Here is a 26992-nt window from a genome sequence, read left to right on the forward strand (position 1 = left end):
GGGTCTCAAAAGCTCATCCGCTCCATCTTCTGACTGGTGGAAACTGCTTAAACTCTGAAGCTTACTTTTAGGTAGGAACTGTAAGGTTTGCAGAATCACGGCATCACAGAGAATGACCTAGAAACCCCAATCCTCTGCAGGGGGAAACAAGAGGACATGCTTAGGACAAGCAAGATGACAGATAACCATGCCAAAAAGAATGTGCTCTTAACCATATCCCAGAAACATACAGTTCTGAAGAAGTCTTGGCCTTCTTCTGAAACCTTCAAGAAGTACACCAAAGTTCCCCATCTCCCATCTCCAGGAAACCACAGCCCAAGTGCACTGGGAAAGTTGGTCAGTGTGCCTGCAAGCCTAAACCATCACTTGGCTTTTTTTTTCTTTTCTTGCTTTCTTTTTCTTTTTTGCACAGCTGTATTCAATTTTCTGTCCTTGGGGTTTTAAAAGGAACATTTATTCTAGGGCCAGGATTCTCAAGTTTTATGGTTATACAACTCCCTCCCAGGGCCAAAGAATGTTTTAAAAGTCTTAAAGCTAGCAAAGAAAATTAGTAAACGTATCCGAATGAAAGTGAAATAAAAAATTAAGACTTGTTCCAGTTTATATTCAACCTCTTACTTGATTGTATTGTACCTTCTGTTTGCTCTTCACTACTTTTACTACCCATTTTTCATGCAAGTATAGGTAGGTAGGTGTGTGTGTGTGTGTGTGTGTGTGTGTAGAGACAGTGAGAGAGCAGGTGAAGAACAGAGAAGTACAAAGGTGTATTTCGAGTCTTCCACAGCTTCTGTTTCCTGTTCTGTGGTAAATTTTATTTTAAATAAGGTCTACAGCTTAAACCGAGTTTAACAAAAGGTCACGAAGAAAGAGATTCCTTCAGTGTTTTTATAACGTTGCTTGCTTTCCCAATTTAGAGAGCTAGATACTTCCTGATTTTTTGGTAGTAGGAAAGTAGTTTTAAAAACCCCTACATTTTTTACTTAAAAAGTCAAATTAGTGGCATTTTTAATTGAAATGATTAAGCTTTTGTCAATATCAAAAAAAAAAAATCATTACCAGAAAAAAAAAAAAAGAGAACGATAAGATGACACTCCCACCAGCCCATGAAATGTTAACTAGTTTTCTCAATGCAGCCACGTGGAGCTAAGAAAACCCTCAAGTCCCTTACCTGTCTTCTTCTGTTCTTCTCCCTTCATGTCACCTGGATCCCCACATCTCACAGGCATCTACCCAAAGCCTTTGTCTGCACAGGTTCACAAACATCACTTGTACGTTTGCCCCTGAATTCTCCCGAAGGGTGACTTCCTGCTTATGCGCACTCATCGGATCTGACAAAGCCAAGCTCAGGCTTTCGGGGCTGAGGTTTGTGACATAGCACACACCACCACATTAGAGGCCTGGCTGCATCCCAAGACAAACCAGAAATTTTTGAGAAACAAAAGTTATTTGCACAGATCCACCCTGAGCAGAAAAGACGGAATCCGTACTCTTCCATAAAATGATGGGAAATGTTGTCAGTGGCACCTGCTTTGTACCGTCCAATTCTCTGAAAACAATTAGAAGACAGTGGAAACTGACCTTGCCCGACCCTCATCATGATGAGCAGCCGATGCAGGCTTCTCTGGAGAGGCAGTTAGTTCTGAGAAAAGCCAACCAAACTTCTCCTCTTGGCAATCACTTTCTCTTGCTCTTTTAAAATCAAGAAATCAAAGTGCCCTTTAGCACGGCCCTATGGCCAAGAAAGCCCTGCAGCCAAGATAACAGGTTGAAGTTCAAACAATTCATCCCAGATAACCACTCTAATTCTCCCATGATTGGAAGTTGCTAGAAGTTAGTCAAAGTTATAAACCTAGGGCACAGGACAGCTGGAAAAAAAAAAAAAGATTCTAAAAGCAGGGTTTGTTTCTTGGACTGGGCATAGAGGCTCATGCCTGTATTCCAAGCACTTTAGGAGGCCAAGTGGGGAGGATTGCTTCAGCCCAGAAGTTTGAGACCAGCCTGGACAACACAGTAAGGCACCCGTCTCTACCAAAAAAAATAAATAAATAAAAATTAGCCAGGCATTGTGGCTCACACCCATAGTCCCAGCTACTTGGGTGGCTGAGGTAGGAGGATCCTTTAAGCCCAAGAGGTCAAGGCTACAGTGAGCAGTGATCGCACCACTGCACTCCAGGCTGGGTGACAGAGCGAGGCCCTGTCTAAATAAATAAATAAATGAATAAATAAAAGCAGGGTTTCTTTTAAGCCAGAAATTTTTTCACGGGTGATATTCTAACTTCTAATCACATAGGACACACTACTAATATCATCTTCTCAGAATAATAAATTTAAAAATCCTGTGAATCTGCACTCTAGAACAAATGAAGATGCTTCTTTCAATGTTTTATGAAAGTAATACTGAACAATTCTTTCTTCTGAACCCCCACAGCATGCCTCTCACATATACAATAAAACACAACCAAACAATTACAACCACAAAGTTTTGTTTTTTAAACCACACACATAAGAAAATTGCTACAAGAAGACTTTACCTAAGGTTAGAGAAATAAGGGCATTCTCTAATTTCATGCCAAGCCAGCTAGAAAACACTAAATTTTAAAAATATTGTGTTATGGTAGGCCATTTGTATTCCATATAAGAAAAAAATTTCAGCTAGGAGCACTCAAATATAACTTCAATTGACTTACCAAAATATGCAAGTGCATGGGCGTACACACACACACATCTGGTAAAAGAAAAACAAACACAGCTTGGATTCATCCAAGATGAGCAGTCCCTAGTCATGTGCTCAAAATATGATTGCTACGGTTTGAATGTGTCCCCCAGAGTTCATGTGCTGGGAACTTAATCCCAAATGCTACACTGTTGAGAGGTAGGACCCTTGAGAGGTGATTAAGTCATGAGTGCTCTGTCCTTGCGAATGGATTAATATCATTATCACAGAAGTGGGTTCTTTATCATGAGAGTGGATTTGCTATAAAAGTGAGTACATCGCTCTGTTGCTTGCTCTCACCATGTGATGCCTTCTGCCAGGGGATGACGCAGCATGAAGGCCCTCACCAGATGCAGCCCCTGGATCATGGACTTCTCAGCCACCAGAACCATGAGCCAAATAAACTTTTATTCTTTCTAAACTACCCAGTCTGTGGTATTCTGTTATGGTAGCAAGAAGTGGACTTAGACAATGATGTTTGCTCAAAACATTTCAAATGGACTTTCTAGCCTAAGTAACAGTCCATTTCCAACTAATATTTTCTCAAGAGAAGAGAAAGAGTGGGTTGTTACTTGAAGGAACATCTGTCTTAAAAAGTTGTTTTCACATAATCTAAATTAGTAAAGAAGTGTGGGGAAAGAATGTACTGATGCAAATGGTAAGAGCCGTGGGCAATGCACTTTTGAAGTTTCTGAAAAGCATCTGTGTGTGTGCATTTTGAGAAAGTTACCACTTTGCCTTTCAGTTCACTCCAGGAACTGCTACAGTCTCAGGGTCCAAACCCCAACTGATGTATTAATAAAGGCAAGGCAATTATATATGTACAGTTAGGACTGTGTTTCATAAAGACTTTCACTACAGAAGAAAGCCTGGAATGAAGTTTGTGCACAGGCTCATACCAGTAATGTCAACACATTGGGAGGCCCAAGCTGGGAGGATCATTGAGGTCAGGAGTTGGAGAACAACTGGGCAACATAGCAAGACTTTGTCTCTACAAAAATAAAAATAATAAGTTGGCCATGGTGGCACACGCCTGTAATCCCAGCCACATGGGAAGCTGAGGCATGAGGATCACTTGAGGCCAGTAGTTTGTGCTACTTCACTCCAGTCTGGGCAGCAAGAGAAGGAGACCCTGTCTCCAAAACAAGAGCATGGAATGTCTTTTCTCTTTATTCTGATTTCAAACAGAGATTTCTTTTTATCAATTTGACCTAGACTTTGAAAAAGCACATTAGTAAACCTCTTCTTTACATTTTCCCCCAATCAAAATAACTAAACAAAATCAAAACCATCAGAGAACAAGGCAAAGAATGGCACTCTCCTCTGAACCCCAGCCTCATACCACCTTCGTGCCCCAACCCTGCCTACAAGTTAGCAACTCCCTACATAGATGCATCATTCATACCCAGAAGGGCTGGCTCCCAGGAAGACACAACCTCCAAACCCAACCAGCACCTTGTTGGGCATCTCAGCAGAGCAGGTAAAGATCCAAGAGCAATTTTTCACCAGAATCTGGTGACAGCAACACTTCTGAAAACAGGTGCAAAACTGACTCCACTGTAGCACTTCACATTCCCTCTTCAACCCACTCGGATATGGAGTTCCCAGTCTGAACTTCTCTTATCATGGTCATGGGCAACATCCATCTTGGCAATTCCAATAGATCCTTCTGTCCTCCTATGACTACCTCTCGGTAGGACTTACTCTGGGCCTGAGTTCAGTGACCTTGCACTCACTCTCTTACTTCTCCTTCCTCCCTGGCTGGCCATTCCTTTTCAGTTTGCTTTGTAGCTCCCCTCTTCTATTCTACCTCATCCTGTGCCACATGCATTCTCTCTCTCTCTCTGTTTTCATCCTTTCCTACAGATTCACCTATCATCTAAGTGTTATCTCCAGTCTAGATTACTCCTCGGAGTTCTAAACACACATTCAACTGTCTGCCTAAGATTTGTTTGGATATTTAATAGACACCTCAAACTTAATATGTCCACAATAGAACTCTTGATTCTCAAAGCTGGCCCTCTCCATAAAACAAAAACAAAACAAAGCAAAAAGAAACCCTCCTAATCTCAGTCTTTCATCTCCTTCTCAGAAGTTGCCCAAGACCAAAATTTAGAGGCCATTCTTAATTCCTCCCTTGTCCTCACTCCCTAAGTCTCATCTATCACGAAGTGCTGACAGTTAACCCTCCAATATATGTAAGACACACAACAAACACACACACACACACGCACACACACACACACCAGACTTACTGATATAAAATTCACATACCATACAATTCACTAATGTAAAATGTATCATTCAATGGTTTTTAATATATTCATGGAATTGTACGACCATCAGAAACTCAATTCTAGTCACTTCCATCATTCCCGGAAGAAACCACAGACCCATAGCAGTCACTCGTAATTTGCCGCCATACAGCCATACACCCCCAGTCGTAGGTGACCATTAATCTACTTTGTGTCTATGGATTTGCCTGTTCTAGAAATTTCACATAAAAGGAATTATACAGTATGTGTTCTTTGGTGTCTGCCTTATTTGACTTAGCATGTTTTCAGAGTTCATCCATGTTTTAGCATATGTCAGCACTACAATCCTTTTTAAAGCTGAATAGTGTTTTACTGTATGGATATACCACATTTTATTTGTCTCTTCTTCAGTTGACAAACATTTGGGTTGTTTCCATTCTTTAGGTATTATGAATAATGCTGCTAGAAATATTATTATTTTTGTATAGCTGGGACTACAGGTATAGGTATATGTATAGGTATGTTTCCTATTTCTCTTGGGGATATGCCTAGGAGTGGATATATTGGGTTATAAAAGGTAAATCTGTGTTTAATTGTTTGAGGAACTGCTGGACTCTTTTCCAAAACAGTTGCTTTGCAAACATGGGCATTTCAATTTCTTCACATCCTCACAAACAACTGTCATTATCTGTCTTTGTGGGTACGAAGTGTTTTTTACTGTGGCTATAATTTGCGTTTCCCTAATGACTAATGATAGTAAAAACCTTCTCATGTGCTTAATTGTTATTAGCATATCTTCTTTGGAGGACTATCCATTCCATTTTTAATCAAATTATCTTTTTATTATTGAGTCTTAAGAGTCCTTTATGTATTCAAGATACAGTCCTTTATGACATAAATAATTTGCAACTATTTTCTCCCATTCTGTGAATCGCCTTTTTCCTTTTTTTTTTTTTTTTTTTCTGAGTCAGGGTCTCACTATGTTGACCAAGCTGGTCTCAAACTCCCAGACTCAAACAATCCTTCTGCTTTGGCCTCCCAAAGTGCCAGGATTCCAGGCATGAGTCCCTGTGCCCAGCCTGATATAGTTTGGATTTGTGTTCTTGCCCAAATCTCATGTTGAATTATAATCCCCAGTGTTGGAGGACAGGCCTGGTGGGAAGTGATTGGATCGTGGGTGCAAACTTCCCCCCTGCTGTTCTTGTGATGGTGAGTTCTCACAAGATCTGGTTGTTTAAAAGTGTGTAGCACCGGCCGGGCGCGGTGGCTCACGCTTGTAATCCCAGCACTTTGGGAGGCCGAGGCGGGTGGATCACAAGGTCAGGAGATCGAGACCACGGTGAAACCCCGTCTCTACTAAAAAATACAAAAAATTAGCCGGGCGTGGTGGCGGGCGCCTGTAGTCCCAGCTACTCGGAGAGGCTGAGGCAGGAGAATGGCGTGAACCCGGCAGGCGGAGCTTGCAGTGAGCCGAGATTGCGCCACTGCACTCCACCCCGGGCGACAGAGCAAGACTCCGTCTCAAAAAAAAAAAAAAAAAAAGTGTGTAGCACCTCCCCCTTCTCTCTCTTCCCCCTGCTTCAGCCATGCAGGCTGTGTCTGCTTCCCATTCACCTTCTGCCATGATTGTAAGTTTCCTGAAGCCTCTGCAATCATGCTTCCTGTATGGCCTGAAGATCCATCAGCCAATTAAACCTATTTTCTTTATGAATTACCCAGTCTCAGGTAGTTCTTTATAGCAATGCAAGAATGGACTAATGCATAGCCCTTTTCACTTTCTTGATATCGTCCTTTGCTGCACAAAGGTTTCTAATTTTGATACATTTATCTATTTTGATTTTGTCACTTGTCCTTTTGGTATCATATCTAAAAAAAATCCAATCCAAGGTCATTAAATTTGTATCTATGCTTTTTCTGAGAGTTTTAAGGCTTATATTTAAGCCTCTTATTAATTTTGAGTTAATTTTTGTTTATGATATGAGGTAGGAGTCCAACTTTTCTTTGGCAGATGGATATACAGTTTCCCCAGCACAATTTGTTGAAGAGATTATTTTTCCCCATTGAATTGTTTTGGCATTGTTTTGTATTGTTTCCATTGATTTATTGAAAATCAATTGACCATAAATAATATATGAGTTTATTTCTAGACTCAATCCTATTCTATAGAATAGAATAGAATAGAATAGAATAGAACAGAACAGAACAGAACAGAACAGAACAGAACAGAACAGAACAGAATAGAATAGAATAGAATAGAATAGAATACCAGTACCACACTATCTTAATTACTGTAGTTTTGTAATACGTTTTGAAAATAGGAAGCTGAGTCTCCTATTTTGTGCTTCTGTTTCAGGATTGTCATGGCTATTCTGGGTCCCTTGAATTTCCATATTAGTTTTAGTATCTACTTGTCAATTAAAAAAAATTCATCTGAGATTTTTGACAGAGATCGCATTAAATCTGTAGATCAATTTGAAGAGTACTGTCATTTTAACAATATTGTTTTCTGATCCATGCACATGGAATGCTTTTCTAGTTATTTAGGTCTTCTTTAATTTCTTTCAATGATGTTTTGTAGTTTTAAGGTATATGTTTTTACACTTCTTTTGTTAAACTTATTCCTAAATTTTTTATCTTTTTCATGTTATTATAAAATTATTGTTTCTATTTTATTTCATATCATTCATTACAAGTATACATAACAAAATTGATTTTGTATATTAATCTTATGTCCTGCAATCTTGCTGAACTTATTAGTTTTAATAGTATGGTGAATTCCTAAAAATTTTCTATAAACAAGATCATGCCATCTGCAAGTAAAGATAGTTTTACCTTTTCTTTTCCAGTCTGGAAGACTCTTATTTCATTTTCTTGTATAACTGCTCTGGCTAGAACCTCCAGCACAGTACTGTATTAGTCAGGGTTCTCCAGAGAGACAGAATGAATAGGATAGATATACAGAGGTAGACGGGAAATGTACCAGAGGAATTGGCTCACAGGATAATGGGGGCTGAGAAGTCCCACAACTGGTTGTCCTCAAGTTGGACAACCAGGAAGACTGGCAGCCTGTCTCCATCTAAGTCCAAAGGCCTCAGAATCAGGGTAGCCAATGGTATCACTCTATCAATCTAAAGCCCAAGATCTGAGAATCCTGGGGCCACTGGTGCACATGCCAGAGTCCAAAGGACAGAGGACCTGGAGCTCTGATGTCCAAGGGCAGTAGAAGTGTTCCAGCTCCAGCAAAGACCTTTTCCCTGTCTTTTGTTCTATCCGGGCCCCCAGTCAATTGGACAGTGATCACCCACATGGAGGGTGGATCTTCCTCACTTAGTCTACCACTCATACACCAATCTCGTCCAGAAACACCCTCACAGACACACTCAGAAATAATGTTGTGTTAGCTATCTAGGTATTTTTTTAATCCAGCCAGGTTGACAAATGTATTAGGGTTCTCCAGAGAGGCAGAACCAACAGGATACATATACATGTGAAAGGGAATTTATCAGGGAGAACTGCCTCACACAATTACAAGGTAAGTCCCATGATAGGCTGTCTGCAAGCTGGGGAAGAGAGAAGCTGGTAGCGGCTCAGTCCAAGTCCTAAAGCCTCAAAACTGGGGAAGCCAACAGTGCAGCCTTCAGTCTGTGGCCAAAAGCCCTAGACCCCCTGGCAAGCCACTGGTGCAAGTCCCAGAGTCTAAATGCCAAAGAACCTGGAATCTCATGTCCGAGGGCAGGAGGAGTGGAAGGAAGCATCCAGCACAGGAAGAAGAAAGAGAGCCAGAAGACCCAGCAAGCTGCTTATCCCACCTTCTTCTACTGCTTTGCTCTTGCCTTGCTGGGCAGCTGACTGGATGGTGCCCACCCACAGCAAGGGTGGGTCTTCCTCTCCCAGTCCATCAACTCAAATGTCAATCTGGCAAGCACCTCAGAGACACACCCAGAAACAATACTTCACCAGGCATCTAAGCATCCCTTAGTCCAATCATGTTGACATCTAATATTAACCATCATAACACCTAAAATTTACTGTTCACAAATACTGAAAAGAAGTGGTGAGAATGGATATCCTTGCCTTGTCTCTGAGCTTAGGAGAAAAGCTTTCAGTCCTTCGCCATTCAGTGCCATGTTAGCTGTGGGTTCTTCATAGATGTCTTTTTCAGGTTGAAGAAGTTCCCTTCTATTCCTGGTCTGTTGAGTGTGTATGTGTGGGTTTTTTTTTTTTTTTCTGTTTCTTTTGGAGTTTTGCTCTGTCACTGGAGTGCGGTGGCATGATCTCGGCTCACTGCAGCCTCAGACTTCTGTTCACATGCTTCTCCTGCCTCAGCCTCCCGAGTAGCTGGGACTACAGGTATGTGGCACCACGCCCAGCTAATTTTTGTATTTTTAGTAGAGACTGGGTTTCACCGTGTTGGCCAGGATGGTCTCGATCTCCTGACCTCATGATCTGCCTGCCTCGGCCACCCAAAGTGCTGGGATTACAGGTGTGAGCCACCGTGCCCGGCTGAGTGTGAGTGGTTTTTGTTTTTTTAAACATGAAGAGGTATTGGATTTTGTCAAATGCTTTCTCTGCATAAGACATCTCCTTTGCCTCTGCTTTTCAATCTGGAAGCTTTTTCTATGCCACCTGCATAACTTACTATTTCTCATTCTTACGGGTCTCTACTTCAGGGCATTCCTGATCATCCTATTCAGAAGTCCCCACCCATCACCCTATATTCTCCATTCATGCAGCCACTGAACTTTCAAAGTACTCAGCCATTATGAAACTGACCCCAGAGTCCCATATAGCTTTTTAAAAACAAACAAACAAACAAACAAAAAAAACATAGAAATTGAACTTTCTGGTCTTAACACTTGAAACTTATATTCGTTTTATCTGAGATCCTTTCTCAGGAAATGACCTTCAGGCCTCTCAAAAAAAGTGTCAAAGAAATGAAACTCACCAGATCACATCCAGACAATAAAATGCGGACCCCTGATTCAACATGATTGCTTCCAAGCCCCTTCTGAGTTCCTGTTTTCCCACATGTGATTACATTTCTTCCCTGCTATATAGCCAGTTTTAGTCAGTCAGAGAGATGGATTTGAGACTGAGCTCCCATCTCCTTGGCTGCAGCACCCAATTAAAGCCCTCTTCCTTGGCAATACTTGTTGTCTCAGTCATTGGCTTTCTGTACAGTGAGCAGCAGGACCCAGACTGAACCCCTGGTGTTTTGGTAACAATTACTATTAATATATGTACATATTCTGATGACAGTTGTATGAATACAAAGTTTGGTATTTGCCAGCATATATTCATAATTTTAGTCCTTGCAATAATAGTATCTACAAAGTGAATACTATTATGATCATCTTACACATAAGGAAATTGAAAGAGAGGTTACATGTCTTTCCCAAGGTCATGCAGTTTATAAGTGTCAAACCCAGGATTAAAACTCAAGCCACTGAGCTGCAGATACCAGGCTCTTAAACACTTGCTATTGTGTCTCTCAATGATTACCTTTCCTTACTTGTTAATGTATTTATTATCTATACATGAGCACTGTCAACCTCAGTTTTTGCTGCATCCCTAGCATCTAACACCATCCATGGCTGGTGTGCAATCAATATTTAATGAACAAATGGAACACTGGTCTTAAGATGCCTCACAAGAAAATAGTTCCATGGAACGCTGGTGAGCACTGCCCACTACACACACCCGTCAAGATTCACAAAGCTCATTAGTTTTGAAGAAGGTCATTTAACTTTAATCCAATGCTTTCCAAGTGCACTTAGGCATAGACCCATCCTCTGACCCAGGTCCCCACTGTATTAGTGGTGTAGGGAGCTGTGTTCCAGGGAACACACTTTGAGAACTCCTGCTCCAGAGAGGCAGGTCAAATAGCAGAGTTTCCAGAAGGGTGCTCCTGTTCCCACTCCTTTGGCTGGCTCTGCTCCTATGTAAAGGTCCTATCTAATTCACACTCCCCGAAAGCTCCCTAATAGCCACAGCTCAGCTCAGAAAGGAAACCACAGCTTTAAGTTTTCCTGTTCTTTCCTGAAGTTCCTAAAGGGCACACTGGGACACATGACCACCGAGGAGAAATGAAGACATTTCCAACCATCACAGTGGCTCAGCTCCCCTGTATGTCTATGGTTCCACACCGCATCACAGAGGCCGCTTTAATCTTCTCCGAGCTCCGGTTTGTTGAACATGATTCAAACAAAATCACCCTTCACAATGTGCTTTAATCTCTTCTAACAGTGCAAGCAAAGCCAATAATGTGTTAACCACAAAAGTGTCATATTTCTTTCCTCAATACTTACCTTAACGCTGATATTTAAATCATGGCTTCAGATGTGAAATGACTTCAAAATCATCACATCTCGGCTTTTCAAGTCCTCAAGGCCATCCACTTGAACTCTCTCTAAAAAAGGACAAAGTCTCTACTGAAAAATCTGAGAAAGAAAATAGCAAACAATACAAGACAACCACACGTATGAACGAAACTGGATACTCTGCTGTGATTAATTTGCTGCCTCCAAAGAGCTTTTTCCCTTTCAAATACTCATCAACATCAGCAACTACAAATTACAGGCAGTGGCTTAAACCTCTTATAAAAAGCGCTCACTAAAAGAATGCATTTTTCCCGTTCATCGTAAACTCAGTGAATAAAGTTATTTCTATGCAATGGTTCTCCAAAGCTCTTATTTTTCTGGGAGGACTAAAATTTTATTATTTGGTCTATAAGCAAGAATCATTTTTGGTAAATATGAGTACTTTCTAAATTCAAATTTAAAATCAGATCCAAATATAGGGATGGCCAGGCATGGTGGCTCCCACCTGTAATCCTAGCACTTTGGGAGGTTGAAGTGGGAGGACTGCTTGAGGCCAGGAGTTCAAGACCAACCTGGGCAACAAAGTGAAACCCTGTCTATACAAAAAATTGAACAAATTAGCTGAGTGTGGAGGGGTGCTCCTGTGGTCCCAGCTACACGGGAGGCCAAGGCAGGAGGATCACTTGAGCCCAGGAGGTTAAGGCTGCAGTGAGCCATGTCTGGGCAACAAGCAAGACCTTGTCTTTAAAAAAATTGAAAACAAAAGAACAAATATGGAGGCTTGGGAACAGCAGCCTTGTCACAAAGGGACATCTGAGAAAATAAGAAATTGGTTGAAATTCATCACGAAGTTGGATGGAACTAACAAAGACCCAATTCCACAGAAAAAGACATGCTGGGTGGAGAGTTAGGAGACTGGAACAACTCACCGAAGGCATCAGGGTGAGTGATTTGGCTACGACTTGGTCTATGTCAAGCATTCCAGGCAGAGACAATCTCTGCATTTATTTTCCTCAAAGAGTGAGGGGAAACCCCACCTATGCTAGAATGTACCAGAGTAGAATTAAGGCAAACATGCATTTCCCCTTGTGGTTTGCCTGACGAGGTGCAATTTGTATGAAAGATGACTCACGAGGTTACAGAGTCATTCCTTAGACTTGAGGGCTGACAATCTGTGTGGTTCTTAATGACTCAGCCTGGGAGAGGTCCCCAACACAGAAGGCTCCAGCCCTGCAATCCCAGACTACAGAGGAAAGCCCCTCGTTTATCAGCTGGTTAGTGGTTAACTAGCGTAGCTTTGGGAAGTCTTTTGTCTTAGGCTATTGAGTTCCAGCTTCTCATCTCCTCTCTGTTGTCTACTCTGCAATTCCTTGTATTCTTACCGCCGGAAAAAGTCAGAAAAGAATTCACTCAAGCACAGGGGGCTCTGAACTGGGCAACAGCTGGCACCACACCAGGCATTGCAAGAAACCACAGCTGAATCCCTTGGCGCTCATTTTTATAAATATTCTGCAGGCAGGATGTCAGAAGCCTGGTTTATCCGGCATAGAGAGAATGGGGTTCATCTCCAGAAGCCCAGCCCCAGAGGCAACTTCTAGGAAAAAATCATCTTGTGATGGGTGCAGAGTCAAAGGGGAGTCAGCCCATGTGAAGTTCCCACAGGGTTACAAAATAAAATAAAATTATTGTCACCACTGCCTGGTGGAATTCAGACAGTCATGAACTCATTCCTGTAAGCCACAAAGATGGTTGCGGTAAACACAGACAAATTATTGGGTTTAAGCAGACTGTTTTTTGTGCCAACAATAAAAAAAAATCATTTTCCCTTTCCTCCACAAATCTCTTTATTACTAAAAAGTTTTGGTGCCTTGAGAACTGGGCTAGACCAATGTAAGCCTCTCTTTTTCCCCTGGGACTCCTCCTTAGGACTCCAAACTGGTTTAAAAAATCCTTTGCCTGCTTAGGAAAAGGAGACCCTCTTATTGAACCAGCCACAAAAGAAAGAAAAAGAAAACTACTCAAAAAGAAAACAGGGGCTGGGCTCAGTGGCTCATGCCTGTAATCCCAGCACTTTGGGAGGCTAAGGCAGGAGGATGGCTTGAGGCCAGGAGTTCAAGACCAAGCTGGGCAATACAGTGAGACCTTGTCTCTACAAAAAAATAAAAAATTAGCTGGGCCTGCCTATGGTCCCAGCTACTCAACAGGCTGAGGGAGAAGGATTGTTTGGGCCCAGGAGTTGCAGGTTGCAGTGAGCTGCGATTGTACCACTACACTCCAGCTGGGGCAACAAAGTAATACCTTGCTTGACTCAAAAAAAAAATTAAAAAGGCAGGGCGGGGTGGCTCATACCTATTGTTCCAGCACTTTAGGAGGCCAAAGTGAGAGGATCAATTGAGCCCAGGAGTTTGAGACCAGCCTGGACAACATAGCAAGACCCTGTGTTTACAAAAAATATAAAAAATTAGCCAGGCATGGTGTTGCACACCTCCCAGCTACTAGGGAGGCTGAGGTGGGAGGATCATTTGAGCCTGGGAGGTTGAGGCTGCAGTGAGCCATGGTCTCACCACTGCACTCCAGCCTAGGCCACAGAGCAAAACTCTGGTGGGGGGAACGGGCCAAGAGAATCACAAGAAGCCAAGAAGAAAGGGAAGAATAGAAACATTCTCATCCCTTCCTCTTCTAAAAGAGAGTGCTACTCTCTGCCCAGATGCTCACATCTTCCCCTGGCTCATTCCCCTCCTGACCTCTGGAGCATGGGCTCTCAAACTCATAGTGTGCACAGCAGTGGCCTTGGGGCTCTACAACTGTGAGTCGAGACAGAAGAAAATCTGCAGTGAAATCGTAAGCTCAGGGACAAAGAAGGAGTTTAAAAAGCCTGTGCCTGGGCTGGGCGCAGTGGCTCACGCCTGTAATCCCAGCACTATGTGAGGCTGAGGTGGGTGGATCACGAGGTCAAGAGATCGAGCCTATCCTGGCCAACATGGTGAAACCCTGTCTCTACTAAAAATACAAAATTTAGCCAGGTGTGGTGGCACATGCCTGTAATCCCAGCTACTCAGGAGGCTGAGGCAAGAGAATCGCTTGAACCAGGGAGTCGGAGGTTGCAGGGAGCCGAGATCGCACCACTGCACTCTAGCCTGGTGACAGAGCAAGACACCGTCTCACAAAAAAAAAAAAAAAAGCCTGTGCCTGAAACACTTGAGTTCTAGAAATCTGGTCTTAAAGACAAAGGTAAAACCTCAGTTACTAGAGAATAAAACTTCAGAATATATTGACAGGAAAACCCCACCATCAACCAGGTTTCATGCAGTCAGGATCATTTATGAAAAAGAAAAGAGCAAGAATACAACCAGGAAAAGGTCCACATTTAGGGACAGGTTGAAGTTCAAGAAACGAGTCAAACCGGAATAAAAGCAGAAAAGAATTCCAGAGGGAAACAGGCCCCCGGAGAAAGGAGAATGAGCATGATTAATGCAGCAGGAGGAGATGCTAGCTAAGCTGGAGCCAGACCAGGAGGGCTTGTCTCTTCTCTCCAGGGCTCTCTTGACCTTTCCAAGGCATTTCTTTCCGGACAAAACAAACTGTTACCGACTTTCACCAGGTTATCAACCCCCTGTGCAAAAACTGACTAGACTCTGGGACTAAATCTAGACCAACTGCATCTGGAAGAGAGACATGCTGGACAAAGGCATCCTTTTAGGTTAATGTTTCAAGCCTGTGGTTTGACGATGGTGCCCATGGAGGTGCCCACACTGAATGGATGTTTCTGGTGAGTTTTTGTTTTCATTTTCCAACTTCTAGAACTGAAAATCAATAAACTAACTTTCTTTTTTTTTGAGATGGAGTCTCCTTATGTTGCTCAGGCTGGTCTTAAACTCCTGGCTTCAAGTGATCCTCCTGCCTTTGGCCTCCCAAAGGACTGAGGTTACAGGAGTGAGCCACCATGCCCGGCCCCAGTGAATTTTATTCCCATACTACCAAACTACTAGAGTAGCAAGTGCCTCCAGTTCTGGGGCATTGAGCAGCAACTTATCCCTCTCCACCAAGCAGCCAACAACCCCCACTGCAGACCTCAGGGATGAGGCTGCCATGAGACCCAACTTTTATTCTGGCTTCTTTCTCCAACCTTTTTCCCTAGACGCCTTTAGCAAGGAAAGCTGGTTCTTCGAGACATTTTCACAGAGCCCTGGGCACTTCCTCCCCGTTCTCGTACAAATCTTTCAGGATTCTGCCTGGATGCCCCCAGTTTCCAGGAGAGCTTCTCTGACTGCCTTCATCCATCCTCAGAGACCTCCCTGTCTCCTGAATTCATGCCAAACACCTGATGCTGATTATAAATAACAATATGGCTAATTCTCAACCATCAAGGGTTGGATTAGCCACAGGAATAATAATAACAATAAGTATAATAAGCATTATTGTTATTTGAACATTTGTAAAAAGTAAATAAATAAAATGCCAAATCAACAAAACCATCTCCCCATTAGAGAGGGTCCCCATTGATTGGAACTGCACAGTGACCTGCAGACATCATTGTGTCTGGAGTAGTTCCAGGCATCCATCACCCCTCAGAGAGCTGTCTACCACATTAGTGCCCAAGGCTTGCTATTCTGACAGCAATAATTCTAGAATCAAACACAGGGATGGGAAAGCCACTAGTAAGTGACTGGACTGTCACATGTGTGAGCCAAGTTAGAAGCAATGAGCAATAATAAAAGTGGGAAGCTGGCATTAGGAGACAGGGCAGCAGGGATGTATGTACACGCACACACACACACACACACACACACGGAACACTTGGACAAAGGACAAATAATAGGCCAGGTGCAGTGGCTCATGCCTGTAATCCCAGCACTCTGGGAGCTCAAGGCGGGAGGACCACTTGAGGCCAGGAGTTTGAGACCGGCCTGGGCAGCAAAGCAAGACCCCATCTCTACAAAAAAATAAAGAAAATTAACTGGGTGTGGTGGTGTGCACCTGTAGCCCTAGTTACTTGGGAGGCTGAGGCTGGAGGATCACTTGAGGCCAGGGATTTGAGGCTGCAGTGAGCTATGATCAGGCCACTGCACTCCAGCCTGGGCAACAGAATAAGACTCTGTCTCTCAAATAATAATAATAATAATAATAAAATAATAGACCATTTTAAGAGCACTAACCAATGGCCCATTTTATTTGTCAAGAAAACTATAGAAGACTTTGTGATCCTAGACTTGTAATATTTTTACACAGTAAGACAATATCTATAGAATGGTGAATATTGTTCCAAATACTGGATTTTTCAGTAAGTAAACATCAGTAGTTTCCACTATGAAGAACATATTAGATTTGATGGTCACAACTTTTCTGTACTTTACCTCTCAATCAACAGATACTTATATTTCTTTTTTCTTTTCTTTTGAGACACAGTCTCCCTCTGTCACCCAGGCTGGAGTGCAGTGGCGCAATCTCAGCTCACTGCAACCTCCGCCTCCCGGGTTCATGGAATTACAGGTGTGCACCACCATGCCCAGCTAATTTTTGTATTTTAGTAGAGACAGGGTTTCACCATGTTGACCAGACTGGTCTTGAACTCCTGACCTCAAGTGATCTGCCCTCCTTGGCCCCCTAAAGTGCTGAGATTACAGGTGTGAGCCACTGTGCCCTGGTTGAGAGATGCCTATATTTCACATGGACTTTCCCCTCTAAAATCAGACTCGGTTTTTATCAGCGGACTCTTCTCCTGCACCGTATGTTTTCAGTGTTTCATGGGCATGAGTCCCATGCTCAACAAAGAGATGCGGAAAGACTGACAGGGAGGCAGTGGGGAGAGCAGCCGCTGGTTCTCCCAGTGAGTGCTGCTGGCAATCAGCACACCGGCAACTGCAAGAAGATGCTCACAGTCAAAATAGCAACTGACGCCAAGGGCACCTCAAGGAGAGGGAGCTAAAATAAGCACCACAATCCTCCCTGGTGAGATCCAGAAACTCCACCACCCCTCTGTCCTTGGGGATATCTTCCTACAGGACACATTCCCCACTTGATGGTCTTTATGCTGCCATTGGGTGACCTTCCCATGTATCCCATGACAGCACAGGTTCTTAAAAGGAAACATCAGGTCCTCATACATTTTTTAGTACACTCCTGCAAAACCCTGGGAGATGTTCTGCTTCAAGGATATGAGTATTAACCAAAATCACAAGTGGAAAAATTGAGTTAATGGGCAGAATTCTCAACTTTAAGAATCTCTCATATACTTTTGCAAAATGTATATTCATAATTTTTTTCAAATGTATGTTTTTTTGATGGCTCCTACCACTTGCTTAATAGCAACCACAAAATGAATAAATAAGTAGCAAGCATTGAAGAAAAACTCAGGTTGGTGTGTGACAGATACATGCATGTGTGAATATGATGTTATATTGTCTGTAGCAGGAGACCTTCTCTGGCTGCCTGGATTCATCCTCAGAGACCTCTCCCTGTCTCCTTAATTCATGCCAAATGCCTGATCTTGATTATAAATAACAATTACAGCTAATTCCCAGCCATCCAGGGTTAGATTAGCCACAGGAATAATAATAATGACTGTTGTTATTTGAACATTTGTAAAAAGTAAATAAATAAAATGCCAAATCAACAAAACCATCTACCCATTAGAGAACAGTCAATTTTATATTTGGTAATTATATATATATATATACACACACATACACACGCACACATACATATATGGATGCATACATTTGTACATATGATGATAAAGCATATAATGAGCTAAGTTGTAAAACAGAAAAACAGAATGCAACATTTCAACATTTCAGTGTGCCTCAAAGAACGTGATTTCTTCCAACTGTCCTCAAACCTGAAGAAGTTTGCAAATCATATAATCACATAAGTGTATTTTTACAGAAAGGTCCAGGAGACACTATTCATGCAGCCACCTCAATAAAAAGAGAACTAAGAAAGAGGCAACAGCTCATGCATGTAATCCCAGCACTTTAGAAGACTGAGGTGGGAGAATAGCTTGAGGCCAGTAGTTCAAGACCAGCTGGGGCAACATAGTGAGACCCTATCTCTACAAAAATTTTTTAAGTAAGCCTATAGTGCCAGCTACTCAGGAGGCTGAGATGGGAGGATCACTTGAGCCCAGGAGTTTGAGGCTGCAGTGAGCTGTGATTGCCACCACTGCACTCCAGCCTGGGTGACACAGCAAGATCTTGTCCCCAAAAAAAAAAGAGGCAAACGGTGGTCTCCCCAGCAGCTCGCAGTAGAGTCAAAGCAATCGTGGTGTCTCGAGGTATGTTGATCCCTCTCTGGACTCCTGAATCCCATACAGTTGCAATCCATGCAATTCAGCACCTGGCGAAGGCAAATATTTTCTATTGCTCTCTACTGACTTCATAGGTGCACATTTTCACTAAAATAAATTATCATGCTAGGCCTTGCTCTTTTTTGTCTAGGTGGACAACTAATACCAAACTTAAAAACCTACCGCTGCCCAGGCGCAGTGGCTCACGTCTGTAATCCCAGCACTTTGGGAGGCCGAGGATGGCGGATCACAAGGTCAGGAGATCGAGACCACCCTGGCTAACAAGGTGAAACCCCATCTCTACTAAAAATACAAAAATTAGCCGAGCGTGATGGTGGGTGCCTGTAGTCCCAGCTACTCAGGAGGCTGAGGCAGGACAATGGTGTGAACCCGGGAGGCGGAGCTTGCAGTGAGCCGAGATTGCACCACTGCACTCCAGCTTGGGCGACAGAGCGAGACTCTGTCTCAAAAACAAACAAACAAACAAACAAAAAAACCCTACTGTTATGCAAACTATGTTTGGTAAGACAAATTATACACTAAGGGCTCCAGTTCACTCTTCATACTTTCTGCCTATCAACCCCCATAAAGGGGGAAAAAAGCGGATGGGTCCTGATTGATCCTGGATGACCTTCACCTCCTTTCTCAAGGTTTAAGTGATGCCTTCTGGATGCATGTTACCGAGGGATCCTCCCTCCTTAGCCTCCCAAGAGTAGCTAGCCCTATAGGCGCATGCCATCATGCCTGGCTAATTTTTTTATTTTTTATAGAGACAGAGTCTCACTATGTTGCCCAGGCTGGTCTCAAACTCCTGGCCTCAAGTGATCCTCCTGCCTCAGCCTTTCAAAGTGCTGGGATTACAGGCGTGAGCCACCGTGTACCTGGCCTACACCTAACCATTATGCTCTATTAGCAGCGTGAGAAAAGACTAATACAGGGCGTTAGTGCTTGAAGGCTCTGAAGGAGCTAGGAGCGCTCACATTTTGCTGGTTGGAATGCAAAAAAGTGGCATCGGTACTTTGGGAAACAGCCTAGCAGGTGTTTCTTCTTTTTTTCGTAAAGTTATACTTACCTTATGAACCAGCAACTCCACACCCTATGTAGTTACTCAAGAAAAAGTGAAAACTTATGTTTCCAAAAAAATCTGCTCATAAATGGAACTGGAGTTTTATTCATAATCACTAAAATATGGAAACAATCTCAAAGTCCTTTGGTGAGTGAATAAGCAAACTCTACAACAATACAATGGAACACGACTCAGCAACAAAAAGGAACTGCTGTTGACACACAACAATGTGGATCAGCTTAAGTGCATCGTGTTAAATGAGAGAAGCCAGACTCAAAAGACATCCTGTGCGACTCCATTTGCATAACATTCTGGAAAAGGCAAAACTGTAGGGATAGAAAACAGCAGTCGTTGCCAGGGTTTGGGGGCTGAGTGTGGGGACTGATGACACAGGGGCAACAAGGAACTTTTTCAGGATGATGGATAGTAAGTGTAAGTGTAAGTGTAAATACGTCTTGATTATGGCGGTGGTTACACAACGGTATGGGCTTCTCAAAACATACCTGGGCCAGGTGTAGTGGCTCACGCCTGTAATCTCAACACTTCGGGAGGTTGAGAGGGAAGGATCATTTGAGATCAGGAGTTCAAGACAAGCCTGGGAAACATAGCAAGACCGTGTCTCTACAGAAAATAAAAATAAGCCAGGAGTGGTGGTGCAGTGTGCGCCTACTGTCCTAGCTACTCAGGAGGATGAGGCAGGAGGATTGCTTGAGCCCAGGAGTTTAAAGATGCAGGGAACTATGCCTGTGCCTCTGTACTGTAGCTTGGGTGACACAGCAAGACCCTGTCTCTCAAAAAAAAAAAAAAAAAAAATAAGCTGTACCCTAAAAAGAGGCAATTTTATTATATATGAGTTATATACCAATAAATCTGACTTTCTAAAAGCAGCTCAGAGAAATGATGCCAATAAAATTATCTCATGGAATAGGGCTATTGTCATTTTCTACAAGGTTCTATAAACCATGTATCTAACTTCCTTTACTAACTCCGAGCTCCAATTTCTTCTCACCCTATATGTACAGGAAGACTATTAGTTGCTTATTTTTAGAGAATAAAGCTCCCTTAGTCATATAACATTTCTTAAAGCAACCTCTGAGTGTTTCGATAATAATGGGAACTCTCTTGTATTAAAAATAGAGGAATACTGTACTCTAGCCTGGGCACTGGAGTGAGACCCTGTCTCAAAAAAAGAAAAAATAGAGGAATATGGGGCTCTTTCTCCTCATCCTAAGTATGCACCTGCTCATCACCAGGAAAGAAGGCAGAAAGGATCCAGTAGCTGTCTGTCTACACAGATGAGGCCTACAAAATCACTAACTCACTGACATACTCAGCTACTGCGATCCAAATGTTGAATTATGTTGAAAGTAAGCCAAGGTTACTGCTAAAATCTTCAGGCAAGAAGTAAAATCTAAGATAACTATTTTTTTCTTTGAGATGAAGTCTTACTCTGTTGCCCAGGCTGGAGTGCAATGGCGCCATCTCAGCTCACTGCAACCTCTGTCTTCTAGGTTCAAGCAATTCTCCTGTCTCAGCCTCCCAAGTAGCTGGGACTATAGGCACGTGCCACCACACCCGGCTAATTTTTGTATTTTTAGTAGAGACGGAGTTTCACCATGTTGGCCAGGCTGGTCTCGAACTCCTGACCTCAGGTCATCCACCCACCTTGGCCTCCCTGAGTGCTGGGATTACAGGTGTGAGCCACTGCGCCTGGCCAAATCTAAGATAAATCTTGACCGTCAAATGGTAAGCCTTTAGTGGGGCAGAAAGATTTTTTCAAATCACTGTACTATTGAAAAAACATAACTGCACTATGATTGAGCCTACATACCCAGACCAAAAACAACGTGAAGGATTCTGGTTTTTTCTAGAGTCAATACTCCTGGTTGCCCATGTGTGCAGAGTACTGTTCTAGGCACTATAGGTACAATGATAAACCAATGTCCCTGTCTCTATGGACCTCACATTCTCTTGGGAGTAACTGACAAATAAATAAATGAATGGACAAATACACGTATTGATCCCTAAGAGACTGAATGTCAGCTGATAAGAGCAGGGAAGGGGAAGTAGACTAAGAGGATGGGGGATTCTGTTTTAGATAAAACTGCAAATTGGCCAGTTTGGCTGGAGTGCAGTGAGTGAAAGGAAGAGAGCCCGGGTAGCCAGCAGGAAGTGCTGGTCAGTGATGGCTGAGTGCTGGCCACACAGGCTCTGGGCCAGAACTTTGGAGTTTATTCTGAGAGTTTCTAGAAGCCCCAATTGGATAAAAACAAGAGAGTGACCTGATCTCAATTTAGTTTTAAAAACTCACTGTAGTTGCTCTGAGGAAAACAGACTTTGGGGAATGGGTAGACAGGGAAGTGGATGAGAAGAAGCATGGAGCTCTATAGGAGGCCCCCACAGCCATCCTGACAGAGACGATGGCCTTGGGCTGGGAGGTGACAGTGGAGGCAATGAGAAGTGGCCAGACTGGGCCACTGAGTGAACGAAGGTGCCGTTGATGGAGATGGAGTTCGAGATGTTGGGATGAAGCAGGTTAGCAGCCACCTGAATTGCTGAAAAATGTATTGATATTGCTGTCTGGGAGTTAGTGATGTGATTTATGATAAAGGAAAGTTGCCGGCTGTGGTGGCAACACCTATAATCTCAGCAGTTTGGGAGGCTGAGATGAGAGGATCACTTTAGCCCAAGAGTTCAAGACCAGCCTAGGCAACTCAGGGAGACCTTGTCTCTACAAAAAATTTAAAAATTAGCTGGGCATGGTGGTATGCACCAGTAGTCCCAGCCACCTGGGAGGCTGAGCAGGGAGGATCACTTGAGCCCAAAAGGTCAAGGTTGCAGTGAGCCATGACTGCACCACTGCACTCCAGCCTGGGAGACAGGGTGAGACTCCATCTCAAAAAAAAAAAAAAAAAGATAAAGAAAAGGTTAATTCGACCCCAATAGTTTTAAACCTTAAGACTTTAAACATTTTAGAATGGAAATAGTTGACTCAGGACCAGTTTAGATATTAATTTAATCTTGCAATAGCATCTCCACCAACTAGGCCACTGACTATATACACCTAAGAAATGGATTTCTGTGAGAAGCAATACATTCCATTAGAGAACTTTCCAGGAAACAAAGATTTCCAGCAAAGCTAATAAAAGCTTCAAAGCTTTATAAAATAGATCAATGATGCTTTGAAGAACCCCTTTATTTAACCCTTGCTAAAACAAAAGCATGTCAGCCAGGTTGCAGAGTGTGGGTATTTTCTGTCACATTTCTGTGATACAAAGGCTTAGTCTGATGGGAAAGAGAAGTCCAATTACAAGAATCTTTAATTGGTTTACATGTTAAAGTCTTTTGTGTAAACATCGTTTCTTTGACATAATCCATATCAAAGCATTTATCGGCTTTATAGACTATTTTCTTCAGCTGCTCTAAGATTTATAGGTTGAGGAAACTCTCTCTGAGTTTTATGAAGCTGCATTTCATCTAGAAAGAGGCCAGAAACAACAAGAGAACGTAAAACGGTATCGAATTGATCCCTGCAAGTTAGAGTGAAGTGCAGTGGCAGGAAAGCCAGCAAGTCTCAGCCTCCACATTATAAGATTTTGTACACGTCCCAAAATCACATCTGTTTCATCCAAGACAGGAATCGTGCCCAGGATTCAAAATGGAAGGGAAAGTTTAAATTGTTTTGATTGGAGTAACTGTGGTTGGCTAACATGTGCTTCTTCCAGGAGTCCATCAACTCCTCTATTTTCCATCTTTTCCTCCCTCTTTCCTCCCATCCAACCCTAAGAGCAACAGCAGAGTCTGATGAGGAATCAGATCAAAATCCACTTTGGAACACCAGGCGCAGAGACCCCAGAGACTGCAGGCACCAACTTCACTTTTCATCTATTTCCTCTGTTGGAGGGAAAATGTTTCAGTCCAGCTGGAACCGTCCAAAACTTGAACCCATCTTAAAAACTTCATCTGCTTTTCATTTTTGAAAAGTTTTACTCAAAAGAAATTAGCTCCCCAAAGTAACCTTACTTATCCACCCTTCCATTATCAGCCAAGAGAAAAATCTCCTTTTAGTCACGTAGCCCCGGGATAGATGCCTTCAATAGCTTCCCAATGTTTCCTTTCAATAACATTTTGGAAGTCCTTTATTGGTTTTCCCAGGTGTTTTCCCACCACACTACATCTCTTAGGATATGCTTTGGAAAGATCCGTTCTTAAAAGAAAACTCGCTGTTTTGCTCTAAAGTATTCCTTACTCAAATCTCTGAACTTAGTGACTTTTCCCACAGTATCAACTAATCAAGACAGATTTTTCTGGCTTATTGTTTTAAGATGTCAAGGATGCATTCTGCTTTTCCAAACTGAAGCTAGGACTTCCGATCACATGTCCCCTTCCTTGCTACACTAACCAGCTGTTTCTGCCTCTTTCCAGAAGACAGCAGGATCGAGGCTGTATACTCCAGGCTTCTCCTAGGTCATCCATTCAGATATTTACCTTATTTCTTTCTAATGGCTCCAGACATATCATCTCTATTCCTATTTTTTTTAATCTCCAAGTTAAAATATACACATGGCCACACAATGTCAAACCCTCTGCCAAGACTGAATTAGTGTGGTTTTCTCTTTGGACTCCTCTCTAATGACCTAAAGATGTATTATATCTGGATTCTCAGAGGTCTGTAAAATATTAATCCGTATGATGTAAAATGCTAGAAAATTGGGTCAGTCTGAATCTCTATTATTAATCCAGCCTGCTATCATTTCTCTGTGAGGTTCTATAATACATTCTGAAACTGTCACTGACCAGAAATCCCAGTAGTCGCTGACCCACTTAAGAAGCTAATGAAACCTATAGGCTCCCTCTCCAGAAATATCCCCAAACAAAATGGTACCTGTAATTGCTCTTCTAGACCAGGGGTCAGCAAACTGTAACCTGTGGGCCAGATCACTGCCAATTTTTGCCAATAAAGTTTTATTCAAACACAGCCATGCTCATTCATTTCTGTATTGTCTATGGCTGTTTTCATTCATTTCTGTATTATCTATGGCTGTTTCCAGTGGCAGTGTTGAATAATTAGAGCAAAGACTGTATGGTCCACAAAACCTGAAACATTTATAATATGGCCCTTTACAGAAAAAGTTTGCCAGTCTCTCCTCTAGAGTGTTAAAACCAATGACTTCTAAGACAATAACCAGAAATGCCATCCTGGATCACCTAAGCGTAGGAGGTTGACGCTGCAGTGAGCCGTGATCACGCCGCTGTGCTCCAGCCTGGGTGACAGAGCAAGATCCTGTCTCCAAAAAAAGAAAAAAATAGAAATGCCACTCTGGGTGGCTTTGCAAAGTTACTTAACTAAATCTAATTTTCCTTAGGGTAAAAATTAAATAATAAAATTACGCACATAAGTGCCCAGCATGGTGCCTGGTATTCAGTAGGCAATTAATAATGTTTATTTCTTCCATTTGCTATGCTCCTCCTTGTGCTTCAGTACTAGGTTCAAGTATCTCCTCCTCTCTGCTGCACTTTCCCTGCAGAGTGGGAAGTTCCTTCCTCTTGGCACCCTAAATTATTTTAGCACTGCTATTCCATGTTCTCTTGAGCTACTCACTTATCTTTCTTTGCATCTAGAACGTGGCTTCCTCTGGAAAAAATTCCAAATCTTATTTATTTATCTTTGTTTCCCCAGTGCCTGGCACACAGCAGGATCTTAGCAAAGTTTTTTTTTTTTTTTTTTGAGACAGAGTCTCACTCTGTTGCCCAGGCTGGAGTGCAGTAGTGTGATCTTGGCTCACTGCAACTGCAGCCTCCCAGGTTAAAGCAATTCTCCTGCCTCAGCCTCTGGAGTAGCTGGGATTACAGGCACCCACCACCACACCCAGCTAATTTTTGTATTTTCAGTAGAGATGGGGTTTCACCATGTCGGCCAAGCTTGTCTTGAATTCCTGACCTCAGGTGATTCACCCACCTTGGCTTCCCAAAGTGTGGGGATTACAGGCGTGAGCTACTGTGACCTGCCTTAATAAAGATTTCTTTAGAGAATGGGTGAAGAAATAAATCTACACTAGAAATATTCTTATTCTAAAAAATGCCATTGATCATTAATTATATGTTAGTAATGATCATTAATTGTATGTTAGTAAATAATACCAGATATTCCAAGCTGAGTTTCACAAATAATGAATGCTTTTTTTTTTTAATCACTGACTTAAGGTCCTAACTTGCTATGTATTTGTATTAGTCCATTTTTACATTGCTATAAAGAACTACCTGAGACTGAATAATTTATACAGAAAAGAGAGTTAATTGACTCACAGTTTTGCATAGAGGGGAAGGCCCCAGGAAACTTAAAATCATGGCGGAAGGCAAAGGGGAAGCAAGGCACGTCTTACTTGGCAGCAGGAGAGAGAGAGAGAGAGCTAGGGGGGAACTGCCAAACACTTTTATACCATCAGATCTTGCGAGAATTCATTATCACGAGAACAGCATGGGGGAAACTGCCTCCATGATCCAATCACCTCCCATCAGGTCCCTCCCTTGATGTGTGGGGATTACAATTTCGAGATGAGATTTGGGTGGGGACACAAAACCAAACCATATCAGCATTACAGCAGTCTTCCTAAGCAGCAAAGGACAGGGTTCACATTTCAATCATTTCAATCATGTGTAGGTACCAAGGAGTTCTTAGACCCCAACGAAGTAAGAATGGCTCTTGTTAAAACTCAACTGTAGAAAATTCTCTAATTAAGCCTCTCATCTTTGAATGATAACGCAAAGTCTGATATGCCTTGTCTGTAACAAGAGCCTCAATTTTACATTTCTACTAATAGTGATACACTTTAGCATAAATTTTTTTTTGAAAAGGTGGAGCCAAGCACAGTGGATCACACCTGTAATGAGGGCATTTTGGGAGGCCAAGGTGGGAGGATCGCTTGAACCCAGGAGTTTGAGACCAGCCTAGGCAACACAGCAAGACCTGATCTCTAGAAAAAAAAATGTAAAAATTAGCTGGATGTGGTGGTGTGCACCTGTGGTCCCAGCTACTTGGGAAGCTGAGTGGGGAGGATCGCTTAAACTTGGGAGGTCGAGGCTGCAGTGATCTGTGATCCACTGCACTCCAGCCTGGGTGACAAAATGAGATTCCGTCTCAAAAGAAAGGGGGTGGGTGTTTCTTAGGGTTTCTCATGGGTTTGGTTAGAAAAGATTCACTCATTCAAAAAGGAATGAATTAGGCACTGATTGAGGCAGTGAGGAGACAACAGCAAAGCAATAAAGTTCCTGGCCTTACTGTAGTAAAATAAATTAGCTTAGAAAAATCTCAGAATTAATGTTGACAAGAATCTTCTTGGAGTTATTTATATT

General features: G+C 42.5%; 1 protein-coding gene across 3 annotated transcripts in view; it reads right to left on the minus strand.

The window, feature by feature from the left end:
• The window catches only part of LOC129480770 (supervillin), a 277840-nt gene that overhangs the window by 188987 nt on the left and 61861 nt on the right, over nucleotides 1–26992 (minus strand). For all 3 annotated transcript variants that reach the window (XM_063637239.1, XM_063637240.1, XM_055275028.2), the window contains exon 3: nucleotides 11277–11377. The gene's annotated coding sequence lies outside the window, so the exon portion shown is untranslated. The remainder of the gene's footprint in view (nucleotides 1–11276; nucleotides 11378–26992) is intronic.

Source organism: Symphalangus syndactylus, chromosome 4, assembly GCF_028878055.3.
Source record: "Symphalangus syndactylus isolate Jambi chromosome 4, NHGRI_mSymSyn1-v2.1_pri, whole genome shotgun sequence".
NCBI classification, from domain to species: Eukaryota; Metazoa; Chordata; class Mammalia; order Primates; family Hylobatidae; genus Symphalangus; species Symphalangus syndactylus.